Source organism: Salvelinus sp. IW2-2015, unplaced genomic scaffold (genome assembly GCF_002910315.2).
Source record: "Salvelinus sp. IW2-2015 unplaced genomic scaffold, ASM291031v2 Un_scaffold1374, whole genome shotgun sequence".
Taxonomy (NCBI): domain Eukaryota; kingdom Metazoa; phylum Chordata; class Actinopteri; order Salmoniformes; family Salmonidae; genus Salvelinus; species Salvelinus sp. IW2-2015.
Genome location: NW_019942865.1, coordinates 159,441 through 168,614, shown reverse-complemented (window position 1 = coordinate 168,614; position 9,174 = coordinate 159,441). Strand labels below are relative to the sequence as shown.

At 48.4% G+C, this 9,174-nt stretch overlaps 1 protein-coding gene and 1 pseudogene across 1 annotated transcript in view; one reads left to right on the top strand and one right to left on the bottom strand.

Annotated features, from left to right (window-relative positions):
• Window positions 1-9,174, bottom strand: part of LOC112070587 (E3 ubiquitin-protein ligase TRIM39-like) — a 61,186-nt gene that overhangs the window by 4,227 nt on the left and 47,785 nt on the right. The window lies entirely within an intron of this gene.
• The window catches only part of LOC139024333 (nuclear factor 7, ovary-like), a 20,466-nt pseudogene continuing 11,701 nt past the window's right edge, over window positions 410-9,174 (top strand).

Genomic DNA, 9,174 nt, shown 5'->3' with positions numbered 1-9,174 from the left:
TGAGATAAAAACGCTGCATTGTATCTTAAAAATGTAGTTCTATTTAACCAAACACTGACAGCAAATGGAAGTGTCCTGCACAGACTCAAGCTGATATAAATGACAACTCAGCAGAGAGCTCCACCCCTACTGACCTGTTTAGCAGGAAGGAGCAAAGCTCACAACAGAACAACGCTGTAACTTTCATCATTCTGCTAAAATGATATATCTCTCATAGAAGGACCAGTAATCTTTGTAAACAATCAAGAATCAAAACAACATTTGAAGACTAAGGAACACCGGCAGGAAAACACAGATTTCTAAGTTCAGAAGAGTTTCAAAAGTAAACCTTCATCAAAAAAGTTGTCAAAAGTTCAACTAAATCTTAATTACAGAGATAAACAGATAAACAGTGAGACATGGCCTCTAAAGCTTCTCTCTCGAGAATAATTTCTCCTGTCCTGTGTGGCGTAACATCTTCAAGGATCCTGTGGTCCTGTTGTGTAGCCACAGCTTCTGTAAAGCCTGTCTGGAGGAATACTGGAAAGAGAAGACATCTCGACAATGTCCAGTCTGCAGAAAAAAATCATCACTGGAATTCCCCCCTGTAACCTGGTTTTAAAGAACCTGTGTGAGGCCTACTTACAGGATAGAAGTCAGAGAGCTTCAGCAGTGCCTGAGGTGCTCTGCAGTCAGCACAGTGAGAAACTCAAGCTCTTCTGTCTGGAGGATAAACAGCCCATCTGTTTGGTGTGTCAAACTTCAAAAAAGCATAAAAGCCATACTGCTGCCCAATAGATGAAGCTGTACTGGATCATAAGGTAGGAGATGTATTTAACACTACTTGACTTACAAGATGTACATATAGTCACATGTGAATTAAGATCTGTGTGCCAATCCACTCATTTACACACAGCACCTCTTTATAATGTTGTTTCATTCCAGGAGGAACTCAAGACTGCACTGGAGCCCTTAAAAGAGAAGTTGAAGGTCTTTAGAGAAGTTAAACTGAGCTGTGATCAACAGCAGTACACATCAATGTAAGAATACAGAGTGAAGCTGAGATACAATGAAACTGTAAAGATGAATCATAACCCTGTGGAATTACAGATGCTCAATTATTGTGATATCTTTGACATTCCTCTCTGCTGTGTCCAGAGTCAGGCCCAGCACACAGAGAGGCTGATTAAGACAGGGTTTAAGAAGCTTCATCAGTTTCTACATCAAGAAGAGAGAGCCAGGATAGCTGCCACTGAAGGAAGAAGAGGAGCAGAAGAGTCTGATGATGATATCAAATAATTTCTGTGTAAGGATTTTAAAAAGATACAAACATAGCTTCTTAGCAAACAGAAAAATTTCATGCAATAATTGTCTGGGAGTGGTCTGAGTGGGATGGGAAAAATGTAAACTAGCTGTTATTGGCAGAGAAGATTGGAAGTCTATTTCTTATTGGTCTTATTGTCACAGAATTACTTTTGTTAAATATTCTCCATTCCCTCCTGTTCATTTCCAGCTGCCACGAGAAGTGGAATATTGGAAACTGKTCAGAAAWGTCAGTATAAAGTATACCTGTTTTATCCACATTATTCAAAGAATTAGTAAAAAACTATTATCAATATTATCAGTCTGTTGGGGCGGAGTCACCATCTTGCTCTTGGCAGACTGAATGTAAACTCCAGTCCAATGTAGGAGTTTCAGCTGCTGAAGTTGACTGCTTTGTACTTCCATACAGTTGCTGTCCATGGATCTGAATTGACCAGAGCCATAGATRGAATTTAAATAAAACATTTCATACACTTAGCGTTTTGCAGCATTAAAGGCCCACTGCAGTCAAAKATATGATTTCCTGTGTTTTATAGACACTACCGGTCAAAAGTTTTAGAAMACCTACTCATTCAAGGGTTTTCTTWAATTTTTACTGCTTTCTACATTGTAGAATAATAGTGAATACATCAAATACATCAAAATAACACATATGGAATCATGTAGTAACCAAAAAAGAGTTAAACAAATCAAAATATATTTTAAATTTGAGATTCTTCAAATAGCCACCCTTTGCCTTGATKACAGCTTTACACAATCTTGGCATTCTCTCAAACAGCTTCACCTGGAATGTTTTTCAACAGTCATGAAGGAGTTCCCACATATGCTGGGCACTTSTTGGCTGCTTTTCCTTCAATCTGCGGTCCGACTCATCCCAAACCATCTCAATTTGGTTGTCGGGTGATTGTGGAGGCCAGGTCATCTTATGCAGCACTCCATCACTATAATAGCCCTTATACAGCCTGGTGTGTTTTGGGTCATTGTCCTGTTGAAAAACAAATGATAGTCCCACTAAGCCCAAACCAGATGGGATGGTGTATCACTGCAGAATGCTGTGGTAGCCATGCTGGTTAAGTGTACCTTGAATTCTAAATAAATCAAAGAAAGTGTCACCAGCAAAGCACCCCTACACAATAACACCTCCTCCTCCATGCTTTACGKTGGGAAATACACATGCRGAGATCATTCGTTCACCCACACTGCATCTCACAAAGACAGGGCAGTTGGAACCAAAAATCGCACATTTGGACTCCAGATCAAAGGACACATTTCCACTGGTCTAATGTCCATTGCTCCTGTTTCTTGGCCCAAGTAAGTCTCTTCTTCTTATTGGTGTCCTTAACTGTTTCTTTTGCAGCAATTTGACCATGAAGGCCTGATCACAGTCTCCTCTGAACAGTTGATGTTGAGATGTGTCTGTTACTTGAACTCTGTGAAGCATTTATTTGGGCTGCAATTTCTGAGGCTGCTAAGTCTAATGAACTTATCCTCTGCAGCAGAGGTAACTCTGGGTCTTTCTTTCCTGTGGTGGTCCTCATGAGAGCCAGTTTCATCATAGCGCTTGATGGTTTTCGTGACTGCTCTTGAAGAAACTTTACAAGTTCTTGATTTTCCTAATTGACTCAGACAGCTGGGAAGTACTGAGGGGGGTCTAATAACAGGGTGCAACGTGAGAGACATCTTTCTCTGGAAAGATGTTCATTTTTAAATTAGAAGCTCGAACTGTTTGGGCATGGACCTCGCCGAAAGTATGACAGGGATGACTCTTTGGCAGGCGGCATCTGTCAGTAGATTCTGTCCTCGGGGGGACGAACCGGGGGGACGGAAGGGCGCAGGGGGGCGATTTTCCGATGGAGGGCGGTTGGAAACCTCGCAGTTAAGGATGGAGTTTCCAGGATGTTCTCCACCGGCACCCAGGCAATCTTCTCTTGCCGGACCGTCCCCCTTCGCCACTCCCAGCGAGGTACTGAAGGCCTCGTTGCCCAAAAAGCGTCTTGAGTTCCATGATGGCCGCACAGTATAAGCCGGGGACCCCGTTGAATGTCCAGAGGGGGCGGGAGGACACCGTCCCGCACCTCAAGACTGCTTGGAGCGGGACCAGCCACTCGACTGGCTGAGGAGAGACAGCATGGAACGCGGTGTTAATACAGAATCAGGGGGGAAGTGGTAACCTGATACAAACACTCGTTCAAGTCTCCTGTCAGGACTTTTAAATGGCCCCGACAACACCGCGGAACCCAGTTCCGGCAGGGCAGCGAAGGGGGCAGGTTTGCGGTCGAGAGCCAGACAGGTCCCCCGGTGCATACAACGGCTCACTGCGGTGGGCAGATGGCACTCACCTTCTCCGCCTAACTATTGCATTTTTGCACATGAAGCAGCGTCCCATGTCGCCTCCTCAGTGTCGAACCATGTCTATCCAAGACGCAGGTGCCTCGACTCTGGCTGCTGAGGCAAGGTGCAGGACTGGATGATATACCTTAGCACAGCAGCTGTAAAGGGGAAAATAGGTTAGTGGAAGAGTGGCGAAGGGAGTTTGTGGGCCATCTCCGCCCAGGGGATGAAAAACCGTACCCATCCCCCGCGCGTCCTGGCAATAGGACCGCAGAAACCTACCCACACCTGGTTTATCTCCTCTCCAACCGGTGCCCGTTACTCTGCTCGGGTGAAAACTGAAGTGAAGGCTGACCGAGACCCAGGCGTTCCCAAGGTAACAATAAACGCCCTCGCAGGACTTTAGACGTGAAGTGGGGACCCGATCGAGAAACTAATACCTCCTCCGCAACCCAACCACACCCGTAGTTGCCCGGAAATATGTGGTGACAACAGGGTCGTCCGCAGTCTGTAGAGGCTAGGAGACCGGGGCAAAGGAAGGAGACGGCAGGATTAGAAAACCGATCCAGCAATGGACCAGTGATCGGGGTCGGTATTGACCGCCGTGACGGGGGAAGATCCCGTTAATGATAATCCATACCGATAGTGTACAACGGTCGGCGTGGAACGGGCAAGAGGCTTGTTAAAGATTTCCCTCTGGGGTAGTGTCTAGGTGCCTTGGCACTGGGCAGCACCGAGCGGAGGAAACAAAACCCGTCAAGTCCCTTAGCTAAAGTGGGCCCAGAACAAGTACTCTCCCAGCAAGAGCGCACTGTGCCGACCGATGCAGATGACCCGATGAAGGGTGACCCTGTGGTGGGGCCCAACAGAGCGAACGAATCGCGACATAAACGGAACGTACAGACCACAACTGGACACGCTGGGGAAGTTCTGTGCGACTGTGACGCCCGGGCTCGATGTCCGCGGTCACTCCCATTAACCACCGGTTGCCAACCCAGGCAGAAGCTGGAATTATGGGAAGTGGGAATCCCGCGACCGCTCCGCTCCTGCGGTCATACATCCGGGACCAGTGCGTCTGCTACGTTCGGGACCTGGTCTGTGGATAGAGTTAAAAACAAGCGGGTGAAAAATGCCGCACGTCACCCTGGCGAGGTTCAGTCTCCCTAAGCTGCCCGAGGATGTACTCCAGATGCGTGGTCCTGTCGCAAATGAAGGAAAGGGTGTGTTAGCCCGCTCAGCCAATGTCCTCCCCCAACTTCAGAGCCCTGACAACAGCCAATCAGCTCCCGGTCCCCCACATGCTATAGTTTCGCTCCGCCGGGTAGGTCTCTTGCGAAAAGAAAAACGCAGGGCGGACTTTAGGCGTACCGAGCGCTGAGACAGCAACAGCCCCTATCCCGCCTTGGATCGCATCCACCTCAATCCATTGAATACGCTAAGTGGAGAGGCGACAGGATGAGCCGGCACAGGAACCGGAGGTAAACAGAGCTTCAGTGACACAAAAGCCCTGTCCGCCTCCGCTGACCACGCCAGTTCGCCGCCCCGGTCCCTCCCTTCGAGCAAGGAGCTGTAATGGCGCGCTAGCGGACCGAAACCCGATAAAACCTCCGGTAGGAGTTGGGCCAAACCCTAAGAACCGCTGCACTGCCTTTACAGTGGTTGGAAGTCGGCAATTACTGCCACAGGCTGAAATGCGGTGTATTCTCTCATCTCCACCCATAAGGTGCATATGACACCAAGTCGAACCAAAGCACTTGCACACCAAGACACATATGCTCGGCGCGTGAGCGAAGTATATTAGAATGTCATCTTCATATACAGCACTACACCGCGCCGTGCAATCCCTGAAATATCTTGTCTACAAAGATTGAAAGACTGATGGAGGCATTCAGTTAACACCGTACGGCAGACAAGATACTCATAGGCCCAGAATGTAGTGCAAATGCCGTCTTCCACTCATTCCCGCGCTCCTTGATACCGCACCAGGTGTGGTAAGCGCCTCCTCGAGGTCCAATTTTGTGAAGGCAATGACTCTCTGTCATACTGGCTTAGAGAGCTAGTGGGTAGCTGTAAAATTTACCGGTGATCTGATTCACACTCGATAGTCAATACAACGGGCGCAAGATCCTCATCCTTCTTTTTCACAAAAAATCAAAACTCGAGGGAGACAGGATGAAAATGGAAGGCCGAAGTATCCCTGTCCCACAGATTTGGTGACATAGTTCTTCGAATACCGTCGTCCTCCTGTGACAGAGGAGACGCGTGACCTCCTCGGGAAGGTGCAAGCATCTACCGCAGGAGTTAGTATCGCAAATCCCCTGTCCGATGGGTGGTAATCTGACGCCTCTTTTACAGAAGGCGAGTGCCAAACTCGGCATATTTGGGGCGAGTGCACGGTGATACCTTGGTTGGACTCTCCAACCGTAGTGGCAAACCTAAGGATACACCTACACACCTCCCTGAGCAACGATGACCATCCCTTGAGAAGCCCCTGTGCCACGAAAATTAGGTGGGCTCATGAAAGAGCCAACCAGGAAGTGGCCGCAACGCGACATGGAAAAACGCAGGAAGGTCCGATCAGAAAAGAGACTAATTCTCTCCTTCATGACTCTCCTTGCGTTATCATAGCGGAGTGGAGCTGTAACTTCCCTGATGAGCGCTGACCCCAAAGGAGACTATATAAGGCATGGTAACTAGGGAAGGGACATTCAAACAGGAACAACTAGGGATCCCAAACTCAAGTGCACAGGTATGGTCCCAATAAAGTCCGCAAGCTGCGCTGAATCTACCTAGCGTTAGCGTGGGAATTGTGCAACAGTGAGCTCTGGGTAAGGTGTCGTTGCGTTACTCAACTTGAGATGATCCAGGCCAGTCTTCCGCCTGCCAAATCCCGGTTAGCCTTGGAAAGCTCCGCAGCACCGATCCCGGGAAGGAATACGGTCCACTTCCGGCTCCCCCCCATAGCAGCACCTCGCCAGCTCCATCGGGTAGGATCAGAGAGTGTGGGGACTGAACTGTAGTCGGACCCCGGAACAGGACGTCCGCGGAGACCAAAGCAGGTAATGCACGATGGATACAAAGTTCACCAGCTGGTCCAGGTTAAGGGTGGTGTCCCTGCAGGCTAAGCTCCCTACGAACGTCCTCCAATGTGATGCGGCGTAAACTAACTACCCTGTATGGTCGATGTCACGGGCCCGCTCACGATCCATCCCGCCGCCGGGCGGCCAGTAGTTCTAAAATCAGAGCAAACTCTTGAGCGCATCCTCATAGCCTCTGTCCGTAAATGGGAAACAAGCGTTCCCCGCCGCTCTCCCGTCCCTCAGGTGGAGATCGAAAACCGCCTTGGAGAGCGGCGGGTGAAATCCTAAGGAGTTGCCAACGTCGGGCCTTCTTCTCGCCCAGATGGCGTTGCCCAGACAGTGCTTTTTCCATCAGACAAGAGATGACGCGCTCACCTCTCTCTGCGTCCCGAGGGGGCGGCTGAACAGCTGCCAAGTAGAGTTTAGCGCTGAGTGAGGAACCCCTGGCAGCCGGAGCCCGTTGCCAACAGTCATACGCTCCAGTGGGAGCGGATGAGCCGAAGTCCCACTGGGTCCGACGAGAGGAGGATGTGACATCTTTTGGGTCGGTTGTCGTGGGAGCTGGGGAAGGGCTGATGGTGAAGCCGAAAACCCCTCTCATCCCTATGTCAGGTTTGCAGCAGCCCGATTCATGGACTGTACCCAGATCCTGTAACTAGTTGGCTGCTGAACCACGCTCCTGCCATTGGGAGAGGAGGCTGGATGTAATCCTGCTGACTCCATTTGTGGGTGGCGTTATAGGTGCTATGAGGGTGGTTGGTGAATGGAAAATACAGAGTCAGGCGGAGGACACCGCCCTATGAGTAATGCATGCCAAATATTACGTCAAAATAAAAAGTAAAGTTCCAAACAAGTAACAAACACAATATTCCCAGAGCACTATCGAAACACGAACCCACATGAACAAACAATAATGGCAACAAGGAACAGAGGGAAGTTCAGAGGGTTAATAAGGAACATAATAATGGAATGGACACCCAGGTGTTGATAAGTGACAAAACAAAACAAAATGAAACATGATCGGTGGTGACCTAGTAAAGAGCGGTGACGTCGACCCCGCCCGAACTCCGTCCACGAACAAGAGAGGGACAACTTCGGAGACCGAAGTCGTGGAACAGAGAATGCCAAGAGTTGTGAAAGCTGTATCAAGGCAAAGGTGGCTATTGAGAATCCTAAATTAAAATATATTTTTAGTTTGTTTAATTTTTTTTGGTTACTACATGATTCCATATGTGTTTTTATAGTTTTTGATGTTTCACTATTATTCTACAATGTAGAAAACAGTAATAATAAACAGAAAGCCGCTATATCATACACTGCGGCTTGCTTCTGAAGCTAAGCAGGGTTGGTCCTGGTGCAGTCTCCTGGATGGGAGACCAGGTGCTGGGCTGAAAGTGTGTTTGGAGGGCCAGTAGGAGTGTCACTCTTCCTCTGGGTCTAAACAAAGAATCCAATGCCCCCACGGGCAGTGACTGGGGACATGCTCTGTGTAGGGTGGCGTCTGTCGATGGGACCGTTAAACGGGTGTCCTGAGCTCTCTGAGGTCATTAAAGATCCCAATGGCACTTAATGTCGTAAGAGTAGGGGTGTTCACGCCCGGTCCTGGCTTATAATTCATCTGGCCCTCACCATTCACGGTCACCTACTAATCCCAGTGTTACAATTGGCTCATTGCATTCCCCTGCGCTCCGCACTGTTAACTATTCCCTCAGGTTCGTGTGCTGCAAATGAGAACGTGTTCTCCAGTGCAACTGTTGTACCTGTTAAAAATAGGTAAATAAAAAAAAAAAAAAAAAAATATGAGTAAGGGTGTTATCTAAAACTTTTTGACTGGGTAGTGTATATTCCACAGTATTGTGAGTGAATTTTGTGGTGTATTTGGGTAGCATTTAGGGTGTGCGAATTTTACTAATGCCATTACATACTGTACAAAGTTAGAGGTGCGCTATTTGATAGATTCCCCCCTCCCGCCTAACCAGTGCGTTCATCTCGGTACTTGCTGAGCTGGGATACATCCCAGTAAGTTAGCTTTGCCAACTCCAACAAACTAGAATCCACAGAGCGCACACTCCGACAAGTAATTGACCCAGCAGTCCCACACGGTGACGATGATGATATTGTACTGTGATGTGCAAGTGAGCTGACAGAAAATCGATTAAGAGAGTACGGTTGCGCCCCATGCCGCCCCCAGCAAGAAATTCGCAGGTGGCTGCCATTGTCGCCTATCGCCTAAACCCGACTGGGCAGAACTGACGATGTAAAAGCTAACCAATTAGGGAGTTCAGCCTAAAGTTGACTGCTGGCACTCCATACCAGTTGCTGTCCAGGTTGCTGGCTGGAAATTGACCAGAGACATAGGATAGTCAAATCAGCGCTAAGTCAAGTCCAGATGAGGAGATAACCTTAGAGTCAGTTTATTGGTACATTCATCAACCTGGCAGTGTTTTGAAAGCAAATAAAA